Source organism: Cricetulus griseus, chromosome 3 (genome assembly GCF_003668045.3).
Source record: "Cricetulus griseus strain 17A/GY chromosome 3, alternate assembly CriGri-PICRH-1.0, whole genome shotgun sequence".
NCBI classification, from domain to species: domain Eukaryota; kingdom Metazoa; phylum Chordata; class Mammalia; order Rodentia; family Cricetidae; genus Cricetulus; species Cricetulus griseus.
Window position 1 is genome coordinate 165,882,659 of NC_048596.1, and position 17,350 is coordinate 165,900,008.

The window sequence follows — 17,350 nt, forward strand, 5'->3', positions numbered from 1 at the left end:
AACAAATTGCAGTACATGAGGCAGAATTCTAGAACTTTCAGAATCATCAGGGAAGGACAATTCCTCTTCTGTATGTGTTGACCATGAGATTTAAAACTGAAAATCCCAACAGCTATTTGACCACCAGTCTAGGAAGAAAGTACCAGCAAAGCAAATGTAAACCTTGATGGGGAGAAAGTGAGACCCAGCTCCAAGGAAAACCTTGATATCCCAGATCCCATTATGTACAAACCCAGTGCTACTTGTGGCCATTTTAGCTGTGAGTCCAGGTGTTTCCTTTCTCACTTAAGACAGATTGAATTACATTCTATCACTTGCAACTAAGACAACCATGATTGGCATGGCTTCTTCATGATTTTAAATTTATGCATACTGAATGGGTCAGTTTTGGTCACATGTTCCTCAAGAAGTCTTTTGCATCGTCAGTCCTCCGCAGTTTTCCCCTTTCTCTGTCCCTCTCTCCTTGCCATAACCCATAAGTTTGTGAACTATTCAATTTTTTTAAAATTTTCAACCCTAAAAACAGGTTTTCTGTTAGAGGTTATGTTTCATATGTGTCATATGTTAATCTCAAAGCCAAGAACTCCTTGATTTGTTGTATGCAATTCCTTAGGAAATGAACCAGAGATGCTTATTATGCATAAGGGCCAAGGAAGGGGGATACTGCTTTCGTTTTCAAACACAAAGTGAGTTTTTTTTACCTATCTGCTATTATCTAACTGGTTGGGTCTCTGAAGTAGATCCCTCAAATTAGATACCCTAAATCTCAGCCAACCTCTACACACACATACTTAAGAAACAAGATGAAGGCCAAAATATTACTCATTGAATTAATGAAATTCAGGTTGGAATATCAATTGGAATTATACTCATGTAAACCCACAAATACAACCCCAGACCAAGAAGACTTAACTATCTAGTCTTGGCTAAACTGTACCAGAGAAACTTCACTTGTGGAGTAAAAGACAAAGGCAATGAAATTATGCTTCTTATGGGTATCTCATTTCCAAGAGGAATGCAGACAGAATATCACTGAGTAAGTTCCCTTCATCCTTAGTCAAATGTTATTCTATTTTTCCAATCAATGGACAGGGGGGCAGGATTTTGAGTAGCACACCTGAAGGTTCCCTTTGTCTCCACAGAAACACCAAGGCCTTGGGAAGAAACTCAACACACACTCCCAGACACTCAACTGAGTTTTGTCCTGGAAGCCTTTAACTTCTTAGAGTCCTAAATCAGAAAAGGATTTCCAGAAATTGCATTGAACTGGTCTAAGACACTGGGTGATATCAAGAAAAATGACATGCTGCTATTTCACAGGACAAAATTCTGCCATTATTTCAGTCCTAGCTATTTCTACTCCAAAGTTTTCTTTCCAAATCTTTCATTTTTTTAGATTTTGGGGACTATGCTGAAGTGGAATTTTATGCTTCAAGAAGAGAGTTGATGAATCATGGAAAGTGTAATTGACAAAGAATCGGCATGTTTTTCACTTTTCTTTTTTCTGCATCAACTGAATAAGATTAGTGTCTTACATGGATTATTTTTTCAATAAAAGGGAAGGCTGTGTTGGCAACAAAAATTGCAAAACAGCAACATCATAAGCTTACCTAACCATCCAGTGGAAGAGAATTTTCAACTTGAAAAACACTCTTGGTTCAGCAAACCAAGGACCTGAGTAACAATTACAACTGAAATCATTAAACACCCACGTTTTCTCCTATGGAGAAATTGGATCCTCTGGGGTTCTCAGAGGGAAAAGCAGAAGCATTAGGGGAGACCTTACATAATAACCTTTCTGTAAAGCTTGGATGGCACAAATGATTTTTTAAGACATTCAAGTCACATGTCATTAATCAGAAATGACAGTCTTTATTCACATATATTTGACTGAGCTGCATAATTTTAGACTCCAATAGGTCTAGATAAATGACCCTAAGTATTGTACTTTTTCAAATTGACAATGATTGATGATAGAGTAAAAAATAAGAATGTTGAAAAGGGAGCCTGAGGTAAACACTGAAAATCAGCTGCACACTTTCAGGGAGGAAGTTAGAAGACTTTCTTCTTCAATGCGTTTTTTTTTTTTTTTTTTTTGTCTTCATATCTCTGACTCCTGAATTCTCTGTTTTATCCATTAGTCTTTTCCAAACCCTGTAGACTATAACTCATATTTTAGTGAAAAACTGAGGTATCTTTAGTCCTCATTGTTCAAAAAAGCAGGAAGAAGAGCTGTCTGGTAACCTGGATGACCTTAGTTCAGTCCCTAGGACACACATAATGGAGGGAGAGAACCAAATTCTGCAAGCTGTCCTCTGGTCTCCACACATGCATCGTGACCAGTATGCCCATCCACCCACATAGATATATAGATATATGATAGATAGATAGATAGATAGATAGATAGATAGATAGATAGATAGATAGATGAATTCCTTCAGAGACAGAAAGAAGTGTAATATAAATGCCTCATTTGTGGTCAGCACTCGGCAGAGATTTAATCTCTACACTCTGATCAGTTGTGAGTCTCTATATTAATTGCTATCTACTGCAAAAAGAAGGTTATCTAACAAGAACCAAGAACTGTACTAATTTCTGGGCATAGAGACACATACTTAGAAGGCAATTTGATCCTATATCCATATAGCAAAATAATAGCAAATTCTCTTCTAGAGCCTATGAGCACTCCAGCCATTGGGTCTTGACCAGATTTATAGCACTAGACATGAGTTTTTTCCTGTGGAGCAGGCCTTAACTCCAATTTTAGGAAGAGGCTGGTTACATCCTTAACTTTCATGCCACTAATCCCATAGGTCTCTTACTAGGCTGGTCATAATTGTAATTCACAGAATTCATAGCTGGGTAAGACCTACTGATGGCTTTTCTCCCCCTAGTAGCCTCCTTAGCACTTTCCAGCATTATGAAAGCTAGTGAGTAGATGGGAATTTTTCAAATAACTATCAGCTTGATTTTTCCATGTCCTCTGACCAGAGTATGTGGTGTCTTCATAGACAGGATCTTAACAAAAAATTCATGTGGGCGACCAAAAGCAATGGCAATACCCTGATTTGTCTTTGGGTTCTTTGGAACTCCTCTGACAAACAACTCAAAGGGAAATATCTCACACATGGCACTGGGACTTTGTCAAACTATGGCTTTTGAGAGGATCATTATCCCCTAGGTAAGCAAAACCATTTAAATTCTCTATATGTATACATGTTTTTAAAAGCTCCTAAAATAGTAGGTTTCCATATGAATTTTTAAAATATCCTTGGAGTTAATCACCACTGTTGGGCCCTGCCATCATGCCCCCCCCATTTAAACCTCCTCCCATTATTCTTTTCTCTCTTTTTATATCAGCCGGTGTTCTACCACCTGCTTCTCATAATCCCCCCCCATCAACACCCCATTTCAGTTTTCTGGCTTCTACTAGAATTTCAAGTTAAACACAAATGTAAAGACTTTTGTCCTAAGAAACTTAAACTTCTGTGAAGATGCCATGACCAAGACAATATGTAAAAGGTAGAGTTTATTGGGGCTTACAGAGAATGAGCCCATGGCCATTATGGTGGAGAGCGTGGCGACAGTCAAGTAGGCATGGTACTTGAACAGTAGATGACAGCTTACAACCCCATCCACAAGTAATAGGCAGAGAAAGCTATCTGGAAAATAGCATGGGCATTTGAAATCTCAAATCCCAGTGACACACCTCCTCCAACAGGCCATGCTTCCTAATCTTTCTGGGGACCAAGAATTCAAATACATGAGCCCATGGGGACCATTCTTATTCAAACTATGATACTTTATGTAGTGGTTTGAAAGAAAATGACCCCCAAAGGGAATGGCACTATTAGAAGGTGTGGCTTTATTAGAGTAGGTTTGGCCCTGCTGGAGAAAGTGTGTCACTGTGAAGACTGACTTTGAGGTCTCATATATATGATCAAGTCACACTCAGTCTCTTAGACCACTTCCTGATGCCTATTAAGTCAAGCTATAAGAACTCTCAGCTCCCTCTCTAGTGCCATGTCTGCCTGCATGCTGCCTTGCTTCTACCATAATGATAATGGTCTAAATCTCTGAGACTATAAGTGAGGTACCCTAATTAAATGTTTTCCTTTATAAGAGTTGCCGAAGTCATGGTGTTTCTTCACAGCAGCAGAAACCATAATTAAGACACTTTATATAAAACTTCTTTCCCCAAAGCTTAGGGAACATCACATAAATAGTATCCAAATGATTTTAAGAGCCAGAGGTTGGGGCAGATTGCTTCAAAATAGTATCTTCTGGACATTGTACTCAGGAACACACAGCAGCTGTGTTTGGCTGCAGAAGATCAGTGTAATCAACATTCCAGCATGGATGCAGGGAGGAACTTCTGAGATTCCAATTTTAGCTGAGGGACTGTTGGAAATTGATGTCTGCTAGGGGAAGATAGGCAGCTCAAAAGTAAGCAAATAAATAATTGAACGAGTTCTAAGGTACATGTAGTCTTTTTATTTGTTTGCTTGTGAGACAGGGTCTCTTATAGTCCCGGCTGAACTTGAGCTTACTATGTAGCCAAGGGTGACCTTGAACTCCTTGGTCCTTTTGCCTCAGTTTCCCAAGTGCTGAGATCACAGTAGTGAGCTCTCATGTCCAGCTTGATATGACATTTTACATCCCTGTGCCCCTGTTCTACCTGTAGTTGGTTCTGGAGCAAGGCTCTCAGAATCACGAATTCAACTTTAATTAAGAATTCACAAAGGTTTCTTTGACCACAAGTCATTTTTCATAGTTGAATGTCCATTACAAAAGTACACCAATATTCTACTGTCCCACTTAGGAAATACTGCTTGGGAGACATTTTGATAATTTCACTGTTTCCTAAGAAGGTGAAAGTGCTCATCTCTCCAAAAACATCCATTTTGATTTAGAACATTTTAAAAATGTGCATAACACCCAAGGCACAGATCCACCAGAAAGCTAACAAAAGGAACTCTGAGTGTGGAAAAACCACAATAGAGAGGGAGAGAGAAAGGGAGGGAGGGAGGGAGGGAGGGAGGGGGGAGGGAGGGAGGGAGGAAGGAGGGGGAGGGAAGGAGGGGAGGAGGAGGGAGGAGGGAGGGAGGGGAGGAGGGAGGGAGGGAGGGAGGGAGGGAGGGAGGGGGAGGGGGGAGGGATGGAGGAAGAAAGAGTGCCAGTCAGATCTGCTGTCTACAAGCAGCAAAAAATTCACCCAAATGGCTTACATGAAATGGAATTTGTTGACTTGAATAACTGAGAAATATAATTTATTCTTCAAGGACCTACATCTTGTCTCCACATTCAGGTTTCCTCTCCATGTCTGGACTTCACTTTTCTCAGATGTTATTTCAACTCCCAAGCTGTAAGGAAAAAAAAGTGGAAGGAGGGGGTAGATTTTCCTTTTTCAAGGAGAGGAGCTAAACCTTAAGAATTCAGTCCCGTACACTGACTGAGTCATGTGTCCTTTTCTGAGTCTATACCCATATTATGTAAGCTATACTGATGTCCTTGCTCATCTGTCTATCCATGGGCCAAAAGTAGAGTCAGCAATATCCCTTCCCACCAAGGTAAAGAAACACCAGGATGCAGTTTTGAAAACAACGGCTACTAGATAAGCACTGCATATGCCTGAGCATTCCCCTAAGCCTACATATTAAAGGCTTGGTGCCTGAAATTTGGCAAAACCTCTGAGAGACCGGACATAGAGGGAGGTCCTTAGGTCTTTGAGAACAAGCCTCCATCTGTCACTCTGCTTCCTGGCTCATTATGTCAGTGGTCTCTCCAGTGCCACTATTATCTGGTGATTCTATCAGAAACCCAAAGCAATTTGGCCTTGAAAGTTTTGATTGGACCCCCTAGATCCATGACCCAAAATAAGCTTTTACTCTATATGTCAATTTCCAGATGTACTTTCTTATTGTGAGGGAACGCTCATAAAAGCAAAAGACAGAACAAAAACTAGAAAGTCTTCTTCGCTGTAGACATAAAAATTGAAGGTTTAATTTTTACGAAACTAAGACTGATGCTGAAGCTGATGATCTCAACATTCAGGTTAGCTTAGCGCAAAGGAGAAGCCATTACATAGCACACAAAACATAGCAGTGCCTTGCTGTGTTAGTTCTATGGCATACATCAACCATCTTTGATTGGAGGCAGATTTAAGAGTAACTTCACCACAGTGGTGGGAACACCAGGAAGGTTTGCCATTTTTACAAATCTCAGGTATAGATGGTCCTAATAGCATGGTCTTGTGACATCTGCCACTCAGAGGCTGAGAGAGAAGGATTACAAGTTCAAGGTTGGCCAGAGCTATTGAGATAGCTCAACGGCATCTTAGGCAACTTAGTGAGACCCAGGTTAAAAAGAGGGATGAGGATATAGCTAAGGGATAGATAAACTTGCCTGGCATGCAGAGGCTCTGCAATTAATCCTCAGTATTCAAAACCAATTCATAGGCAGAAATCCCCTCTGGCATTTTTCAGGCAAGTTTGATGACACTTCTATAAGGAAAGGAATAGGTGGTAAAAACAGGACAAGATGGTAGCACGCTCTGATGATAGCTTCATACAGCTAGAATTGGTATCAAGAGCTAATAGAAAACTGGCACTGAACTAGGCCCCTTTGGAGGTCTTCCTCAATTCCTCATTACTTGCAAGAATTAGTATGGGGTTAATGAACTATAGCTGCAGCAATGCTGGTGTGCCCTGGCAAAGAGCTACTATTGAGATATGTGCATAACAAGACCCATTCTTGCTGATTTATAGCCAGCTAATTACCTGACAAATATCCAGGCTGTGTTCCCTCTTGCTGGATAGCAGGATGTCAATATAAGGTGGGGCAAAAGGCAGTTCCTGGATGAAGGATTAAAAAGGAAAGGTCTGATAACTTCCAGTGGACACTAGTACTCTGAATCAGATTAACTTGCACTGCCTGGAGTCACTGTCATCCAAGTCCAAATGGCTATTTTTAAGGAAATCTGGAGTGACTCAGAAAGTCATTCACATTTCAAATGTTGGGAAACTGGGAACAGAGCAAAGAGAAGGTATACCAGAGCTGCTGGAATCCAAAAAATGAGGTTAACTCTTTGCCCATAGCTTCTACTCCAGGGCTCTAACAAACCGATGAACACAAAATGTCCATTTTAGAATCCTCTGCTTGTCACATTTCTTATCAATTTGGAGACTGGTGAGTTGCAAAGCTTTGGATGTTCAACACTGGTGTGATAAAAGACCATCCAGTGACATGACTTTAAAGCATCTTCACTAGAGCGTTTGCGCATATTTAGAAAACCTGCCTTCCTATAACAGGCAAAGCTACCAGCTAGGGCCGAGGCATTAAGACACTCCAAATAAAAACAGGCCAACCCTGTGTTCAAGGAAACAAATTCATGGCCTGCTGAATTTTCTTGACCAGGTAACCATGGTGCTTTTCCAGTTTATAAATGTTGCCCTTACAAATCAGCCTCACATTCCAAGATTGACATTTATGCACAAAGAGGATACTGAGCAAAACAGCCCAGGGTTTCAGTTTATCCCAGAAAATAGATTGATAGAAAACAAGGGACACCAGACATATAACAGGTCACAGAAATCTGCAAAAGTAATGGCTACCATTGGTTAACTTTCGCAAAGGGTCAGAGTGCCACACTGATGCCATGTTTCTCCTCCCCCATGCAAATGAATACAAGACTCAAGATAGTTAGCTTCTTCCCAGCCAGCCAGTGGCTTCATCCAGTTACCTCATCTATGCCTTGCCATGTTCGTACACATCTTCTTCTAGTCTCTGATTTCAATGTGTAATATTTTGACTAGAGACTCAATAATGTTTTTAACATTAATCTATTATTATAAGCGACGTAAGCCAACTCAAGTAAGTTTTTAAAAGCTCATGTTTTTTTGTTCTGGGAACTGAACTCAGGGCCTTGAAGATACCAGGAAAGTGCTCTACCCCTTCTCTGCCAAATCTAGGAAAGTTGAAGGGAAGTTGGCAGGGTTATGTGGAAGAATTATCTACCATAATGGACTCAAGAAGGAAGAACTTAGCCTGATACAAAGATGCCATGGTGGAATTTCCAGACCATTTCTAATGAGTGCTTTGAAAGTCAACATGATGGCAGGATTTATTTAGGAATGCTTGTTAAAACATTGATTCCTGGGTCCAACCCATATCTACTAAACCTGAATTTTGGGAGGAGAAGCTTTGAATCTGGGTACTTAATTGGAAAAATCAGAATCACTATGGACAGTAATGGCATTAATTTCATTCTACTGGCAGTCAGTCTCTGCTTCAACTGGCAAACTCCAGGGTGGGCTAAACTGATTGGCTCACTCAGGGATAGGTGTCTATTCTGAGGCTGTCAGTTTTAGTTGAGAGAATTGCACTGAAGAATACTCTCCATGTATCAGGAGCCAGTACTAGAGAGAGGGAAAATCACTAAGAACAGAAGTCTACTGCTGTATATTGTTGTCTATTATTAATAAAACAACTTCAAACTATATAGGTTTTATTGTCCAGTCCTTAAAACTCATTTGAAGTTTGGAAGTACTGTATCTATCATTTTTAAAAAAAATCAGAAAACATGGCTTTTCTGCAAAATTGGAGGAAGCTCCCCAGCCACAGATCCAACCTGGATCTGGAGTTTGCATAGAGCAAGTGTGAAGCAGCCAACTGCCTCCCGGAGACAAATGCTGTGTGCACTTCACAGCTGCCAAGGGTTACTCTTTTTCGCACCCAGGACTGTACCTTTAAATGTCCCAAACTTGCAGTTCCCCTCACCACTCCCTGCGCTCTCTGAAAGCATCAAGTCTCAAGCCTGGGGAAGCCCTGGCATCCACTCCCTCCAGGCTGGCCTTTGGGGGTTACCTTCTATGTACTCTGCTATCCCCTCAGGAGGCCCCAGCAGGATTGATTTTTTGCCAAATGATGGCAGCTTAACAGATAGTCTTCTTTGTCCACAAGGTCTTAGTCACAGTAAAAATTCAATAGATGGTTTTTGCTGCAGGCATATTTTCAAATGCCAGGAAAGCATCTGACAGTGTTGGATGTTTGGAGGGCTATTGTTAGGAAGATTAAACACTGTCCCATGTTCAATCATTTATTCAACAGCCACACAGGGAAGCTAACGAGAGGAGGCAAGTGCAGCAGGAGTGTTTGGTGCATTCTGTAGAGAAGAATTTGTCTTCTTATTTTATGCATAAAACCAAAGACAGGAATCTGAACAACAGACCGGTCATATAGCCTCACTTTGCAGACTGACTATGGGAGTTGCCTGCAGGCACCATGAAAGGCAGACTGAGAGTAGGGGTGAATGCATTGACAAAGCCATAAAACTAATTATTTTGGCACATGCCTAAAACAAGTTTCCCCCTTTCCCAGGTTCCTACTAGTTGCTTTTTATCAGTCACCAACCCACAGAGGATTTCTACAGAAAATGGGTCAGGTGTATGGTTACTGCCACTGGCATCTCTTTGTTCTTCTTCTGGAAAGAATGTTGTTTTTCCACAGAGAACAAGCTCTCCCCAAACATAGTCAATGCACCTGTGGTGGTCTGGAGTCAATCGTCAAGTTCTAGGGATGAACAGGTGACTTGAGTCTACACAATCACATCAGCACATGACACTAGCCAACAGACTGACTTATGCTTGGGTGCCAGGCCTCATCAGAATCAATTTAAAGTGGCGGGTTATCACTAAGATGGTGAAATAAAAGACCATTCTCTCTTATGCTGGGGATGCTAGCAATAAGGGTATTGTGAGCTGGGCTCCTCAGAGGCATTGAATGGGATCCAAGGATGAAAATAACATTGTAGAAGTCAGAGCAAAGACAGGGACAGAGAATGAGCCCTGATCACTTGTTTGTGCTGTTGGCACAGCTGTGCCTGAAGCTAGTCCTGTCCCTGGACTTTTCAGTTATACAAGCAAATAAATTCCCTTATTTTCCCTAAGCCAATTTGATGTGGGTTTTTATCTCTGGCAATTGAGAGTCCTAATTAAAACAGGAATGGACAGAATAATGTGTTTTGTTAATTTTGTTTTCTTTTAAAACCATCTATTGAGCACCTGCTGTGGGCTTCTAAAGAATTAGAAAGCTTTGTCCTTCTAAATCACTGAAGACACATGAGCAACAAGGTACAGAACCACTTCGACTTAGAGCAAAAAGAAGCACTTGATTCTCATATGGCATCCCAAAGGGCTGAAATGATGCACAGGAAAAGATAACTGTGGGGGTGGGGCTGGGTTTTCGGGAGGGTAAGGTAAGCTGGGACAGGGATAATAGGTTTGGCATTTCTTCCCCCTGAACAAGGCAGATCTGCACCTAAGTGTATAAGTTTGAGACATCCTTGGGAGTCATGGCCGATATTGTGACCATTTCAAGGGGGACATGGAGAAATGGGAAATATAAACAATTCAGCCCCCTTTCCTATTTTCTTTTCATGTGGTTGGGTTTGGGGGCTAACTGGATGCTTCGGAGGCTAGATCAGAACAGTTACAGTCACTGTTCTTCCCCCCTACAAAAGCTGTTAAGAAATACCCTAATCTGAAGCTACCTGTTGTATTACAGATGTCATATAAAAAGAACCCATAAACCATAAAAGCATCTGCTGTGGACCCACCTTGTACATTAAAAGGACACACATAGAAGAACGGACATCATATTACGTGGATTTGAAATCAGCACAGATGAACATAACAAATTAGATGGCCATCAAGTGCTTATTTGTGAATTCATTGACATACAATGTCTGGCTCAAGAAGAGAGGAGATCAGAGTGTATGAACCCTAAAAGTGTTTGTATCCTGAACCTGTTCCTCATTAGGCCAGCATGAGGCCAGATGGAAGGCCTGCCCAGTGCAGAGTTATGGATTAAAGGACTTACTGAAGAAGATATCTAGGAAGTATATTGGGAGACTCAGCTCAGGAGGATGGGGAAGGCTCTGCATCTTTCACTTGTAAGAGATGATCATCTGGGGGCACTGCTAGGACTACCTACGGAATCTGTGAGTTGACAAGGCATTGAAAGATTAAGATGTTAAGTTCCTGTATGTTGGACTAAAAGCCATTCTTCCTAACTTTCTTAGGCTTCCTTGTTCAGAAATTAGGGTAGCAAGATGACTCGGCAGGTAAAAACATCTGCCATGTGCCTTAATTACTTTTCTATGGCTGTGATAAAACACCATGACCAAGGCAACTTCTTAAAAATAGTGTTGGATTTGGTTTATGGTTTCAGAGAGTTGGTCTACAAACCTGAGGCAGAGAGAAAGTGAGCACTCGGAATTGCATGAGTCTTTTGAAACCTCAAAACCTGTCTCTAGTGGCACACCTCCTCCAATAAGGCCACACTTCCCAATTCTTCCCAAAATGCCTTGTCCACCAACTGAAGATAAAGTATTCAAGTATATGAGCCTTCAGAGACCATTCTCCTTCAAGCCACCACACCAAGCAAGCCTAATGATCTGAGTTTGATTCCCAGAACTCACATTAGAAAGAAAGAACCCAGTCCTGAAAGTTGTCCCCTGACTGCCACTTGTGTGTATGTACATGTGCACACACATTCATACCCATCACACACACACACACACACACACACACACACACACACACACACACACACACAAATCCAATTGGTAATCCTAAATACCAGAAATTAAAGCAAAGACCTAGTAACTAGCTGCACCATTCATTGTGTCCTGTGATGGAAATAAAGATTTCTCATGCTGTAGGAGGTTTCCTGAGCCATATCATACTGTCACTATATTCTCTCAAAGACCTGAACTTTACACACTGCATAATCTGAACATATTTTGGAATGTCCTTCTTTACTAGTCAGTGGTAAAGTGCATATTCAGCCACAATTTCTAGGTATCCAGACCCTTTTATAATCTTTATCAGGCTGTTTTGCAATTACTTTTACCTGTAATCTGCTGAGTTGCCTGCTTTGGATTTGGTTGCATGCAGCCTGCTGTACACCCAGCAACCAGAATGATCTTTTTCAAGTACAGATCAGAGTCTGGCATTCCAATGCTCACCATTTTCCAGTGATACATTTCTCTCTCTATGTCCAAACAGTGGGCTAGCAGTGTCTAAACCAAAGGTTCACACACGAACAGGACACGAGCAGAATGTACAGAGGCTTAAAACATACAGTGTCTAAGCTGAACTATAAACCAATTGCATCTGTTCTTGGAACTGTCTTTTTAAGATTTCCAAATGATTCCTTTTAATGGCACTATCATGGAGAATTTTGAACATCCACAAACAGAAAAAATGGCATGCTGAGCTATGTGGACACACAAACCTGTATCCCCCAGTCATAGCAAATCCTCTTCTCATGTCCACCCACTTTTGCTGTGTTGTATCACTAGGGATCAAGTTCAAAATCACACCTCACTCCATCCATAAAGGTTTATGAGGGAAAATGTAAACATAGTTTAAAAATAATAAAAGAAAATGAACCTGAGAGAAATATGTAACACACACACACACACACACACACACACACACACACAGAGAGAGAGAGAGAGAGAGAGAGAGAGAGAGAGACAAAGAGACAGAGAGACAGAGACAGAGAGACAGAGACAGAGACAGAGACAGAGACAGAGACAGAGACAGAGACAGAGAAACAAGAAATCCATGGCTGCATTTTAGCTGCATTCGAATGGGAAGGCACCTAAAGGGGGAAGGCACCTAAAAAGAAGAGGGACTGCCATTGTGAGCCACTATAAGGCTCCACCCTCTTCAGGATTCCTTTCAGTCTCCCACTGGGATCTTGTCTACTTTTGTTCCCACCCTTGTCCTCCAGCCACCGTGGCTGCCCTGCAGGGCCTCAAACTAGACATAAGGAAGGCCTAAAGCTCCTTTGTCTGAGGTGATCTACTCCCAGCCGACAGGGAACTTGGTCCCTCTTCCATGCCCCTTCTTCAGTGAGTCCTTCATTGACTACCTGTTCAAACTTAGTCTTGATTCTACATGCACTTCTTTCCCTCTCTATTTCCCTGATTATTTCTATTTATAGCATTTCTCTGAGTCCTCAAATACAGAATTAATGAAATTGCATGCCCTATCAGAATACAACACTGTAAGAAAAGGAGCCAGGTAAATATTTGCTGAGTGGATGTAGGGGTGCATGACTCAATTGGGTAATATTATGTCTATATATGAACCAATGAGATGATGGGGATAAAGAGGAAGAAGTCAGACAAATAATCTATTTCATAGAACGTACACAGAAGCCACAATATTAAGAATCATGAAAAGTTGAGAATATTAATAGGTAAGGCATTCACAGTGAACTAATAGTAGAAGTTGCAGTATTTGAAAGAAATCCCTAAATACTGTGGTTACATTAGAGGACAACTGTTTCCTTTTATTAGCAGTCCCTTGGGCTGCTTGTAGCACAGAATGAAGTCAAGTTGGTGGGACTGCACAGTTACAATCAAACAGTTACAATACATAGGCCAGACACAGCAGTTCCTAAATACATATGCATATGTTTATGTGTGCTAGCAAGGAAAAAAAAATGTCAGCACATCAGAGTGAGGCATAAATGGGCCAAACCCCAAGCATCCTTGCTCACTAAGCCTTGCCATTCTCCTCCTCCTGGGGGCAGGGGAAGCTGGTTCTGGAGTTTATTGTGTTGCTGCTCTCGTCAAATCAGGAGCATTGTTGGCCTCTTTCCAAGCACAGGAAACAGCAAGACAGCTGAGAATCTCTGAAAGGCCAGAGCTACACAGCCAGGCACAAAGGTACTAAAACCATACTTCACTACCTTCCTCCTCCAGAGCCAGAAGGCCACATGGAAGCATTCCCTTCCGGAAGCCTATCTAAAACAGGTTGTTTCCATCCGGTCTTGGAACATTAACCACTATTCTCCAACATAACGAGGGAGCTTACTGTCACTCTCTTGAATTTAAGGCATAAGATGTCCTTCCTGCCTGTTGTGGCCTGGCCAAGGGCATTACCATGAGGATACTGGGCGATGGACTTGGACTAGTAATGGTCTCCAGGTGGTCTTACACTCCTCTGCATCAGAAATCACAGAAACAAGAGCAGTGTTCAGACAATAAATATACTTAGCACCTCACAGTCCCAATAGTGAAAATCAGAATGTTAGCCATGACTGGAGAAAGCCTGTATTTGTCAAAGCCTACCAATGTCCTAAGTCTCAAGCAAAGAGTTCAGTTGAGGAAGAGAGACCAAGTGGCAGCAAGGATTCCTGTGACCATCCATGTGTTTTAGAAAAAAAAAAAAAAAAAAAAAAGACTAGGTGGGGAGATGGCTCAGGAGTAAAGTTAAGTGCTTGCTGTGCAAACATGAAGACCTGAATTTGGATACCCAGCACCTATCCAGAAGGCCAAGCACAGTAGCTGTGCCTAGAGTGAGACTTTTGATGGGGAGGTGGAGATAGGAAGAGCACTGTGGCTTCCTGGACAACTAGTCCTGCCCAGTTTGTAAGCTCTGGGATCAGAAACCTTGCCTAAAAAGAAAAAGAAGTAAGTGAAGAAGTGACTGGGGATGACACTACTTGGACCTCTGACCTATGCGCGCATACACACACACACACAGAGAGAGAGAGACAGAGAGAGAGAGAGAGAGAGAGAGAGAGAGAGAGAGACATGCACGCACCATCTACAAATTAAAAAGGCTGCCACTGAAGCCATTTTTCCAGTGTTCTGCTGTCCCTGTTGTGTCCAAGAACAAAGATCTGTTTTATGAACACAATTAAAAGGGACTTTTCAAAACTTAAAAAGTGAGTTTTCTTGGGGTCTGTTTTGTAGCTTGGTGAAACGTGAGGGACACAAACACTCAACTTTCAGTATCTCATGATTCGATCTAATGATCAGTTAATCATCTCTACCTAGAAGGATTACAGTGAGCATGTGCTGATGTGACATCTGTCACAATTCCGGCCAGTGTAAGTTTCCTTTGCTGGTTTGGAGAAACAAAGCACTCCCCAGAGTGGCCTGCACTTCCTGTCTTTTGTAAATGATAAATATTGCTATCCACACTACCCATTCATGAGGGTGGCCTGATGAGACTGGCTTTTGTGGACTCACGGGTGACTACAGAGCTTGCTACCGAACCTAGGGGGAACTGGTTTCACCAAGAATGCAAGAAAGAGAACCCAGACAAGGTTTGTAATTCTGCCAATCTTGAATAAGTTTGCAAACATCGCCATAAAATATGTTACGATGTTTACATCACATCTCTTATTATTAAGGACTACTGTGGAAGTATGAACAGAGCCTACTTCTTAAAATATTTTTATATAATAGCGACGGCATTCAATTATACAATAGTAATTGTGCCTAACTGTACCAAACCCCAGTCTGTTTTATGACTGCTTCTCACGCTGAGCTCACAAACTCTTCATAAACACCATCTGTATGAACATAAAATCCTTAGCTGTTCTAAGAACACAGGCACACCAAACGTAGCTTATTAATTCTCTGACCATTTTCATGGCTGATGCTTGAGTCCCTACCAGCCACCTCACCCAGATGATCTTCCATGCTGTGTGCATTCTGTCTTTGACTTATCTCTTGGGTTCCAAGGTAGGAAGACTCATTGCAGGCACCACAACCCAGGAGCCCAGAATGCTGGCCCATATTTGAAGTTTCCTTGTTTTGCATTAAATGATTTTTGTTGGGCAGAGTTTGCTAATTTCCTGTGTTTGGGGAGTGATGGGGGAGCTGGGGAGATGAGCATTTAAACCTGGCCAACCGTGGTGCTTCCTGGTGTCTCTTTGCAGAGTACTGGAAAGGCTGTAGTCTAGAAGTCTTCAAATGGAGCTTGCTCCTCACCAATAAATGTTTTGTTTGTTTGTTTGTTTTTTAAAGAGGGAAATACCTAACACAAAATTCTGAGGAACTCTATTTGAGAGGCTGATCCAGAGAAGAACTGAACAAAGTGTTCATTTTTTTGTCCAACAATCAGTTTCTTCCCAGCAGCATACAGATGTAGGCACAACCTACAAATGAACAGAAACAGCAGCAAGTCAGTCAGCTGAATCCACCAAAGGTCATTTGTGCCCATTCTCAAAAGGCATTGTGTTTGGATTGGCTGCTTGTGTCTAGCAGCTCATGGAACCCAGGCTACTATTTCTGGGCTTTTGATGATCTAGAAGCAAATATGATCATCAAGACTTAGCATATTTAAGTCCTGTGATGTTTTATGGACAGAAGTCCTGATCTCCTTGCCAATCAAGATTCTTAGGAGTTAAGCTAAGTAGCTCTTTTGCTTCTTTGGGGGTGGGGTGGGGCAGGGTAGAGAGATGGTAGAGCTAAGATAAAGCAGGTTTTATTTGTTGCATGAGGACACCGCACCTATGCATGGAATTAGGTTCTGCTTTGGAAAGAACTGTGGTTGGACTCATGTTTATTGGCCAGAAAATCCTGAACATCATTAACAAGTTGCCAGCTAGGTATGCCAGCACTTGGGCATGGTTTATAAAAATGTTATTATGGACAAAATGGTGCCTTCTCTTCCAGGTACTGTCCCAACGCTCAAAGATGGATGTCTTAATTTGGCATCCAAAAGCACACTGGAGGTCAGACTTTAGGTAGGTAATTTCCTCAGATGCTGTTATTTGTCCCTGGGGGCTCCACGTGCTCAATACCAATTACAGAGGAGAGGATTAAGACCGGGAGAGAGGGTGAGGCAGAGCACAGCAGGCCTGAGTAATTTGGACTAAGATCTTGTGTCAAATTTGCAAATTACCAATTAAGGCAGGTTTAGGACATGGCATCATTTTCGCTCATTGTGACAAACTGAAAACGAAGGCTCTCTCTGCATGTTAGAGTGAAGACAGAAGTGACAGATAAAAAGGCACGCTATCAAAAAGCATCGTTCTTGGTAACAATATATCCTTGGATGCAAGGCAAACTGACTGGAAAGAAAATGTAGGGCAGAAATCTGAAAATAAACCCAAGACCCAGATCTCAAAATAACCACTACGGTGTTGAGTCTAGATAAGTCACTCAAAGACTATCTAGTAAATGCCTGAACATTCTCTCATTGCATGCTCAGTGCTGGCATTCCGTGAAGGTATGTTTACAATTCAAGTCTACTCAATCTTGGCAAGTGACCAGTTGCAACATAGTTTTAGTGCCTTATTTAAAATCAAGACAATACAATTTGTTGACAAGAGACATATGGCCTTTGACAAGTAGGGTTGAATTCACCATACATAGCAGGGTCACATATTTCTCAGAGATGGAGTGGAAACTCAAGAAGGGTGGTGCAGGGTGGTTGCTGCACCATTCCCAGGGACACCTACTCCCTCTATTCTCCAACACTAAGCAGATCAATTCCCTGGGCTCCTTAAATCATGAATAACAATGCACAACCAC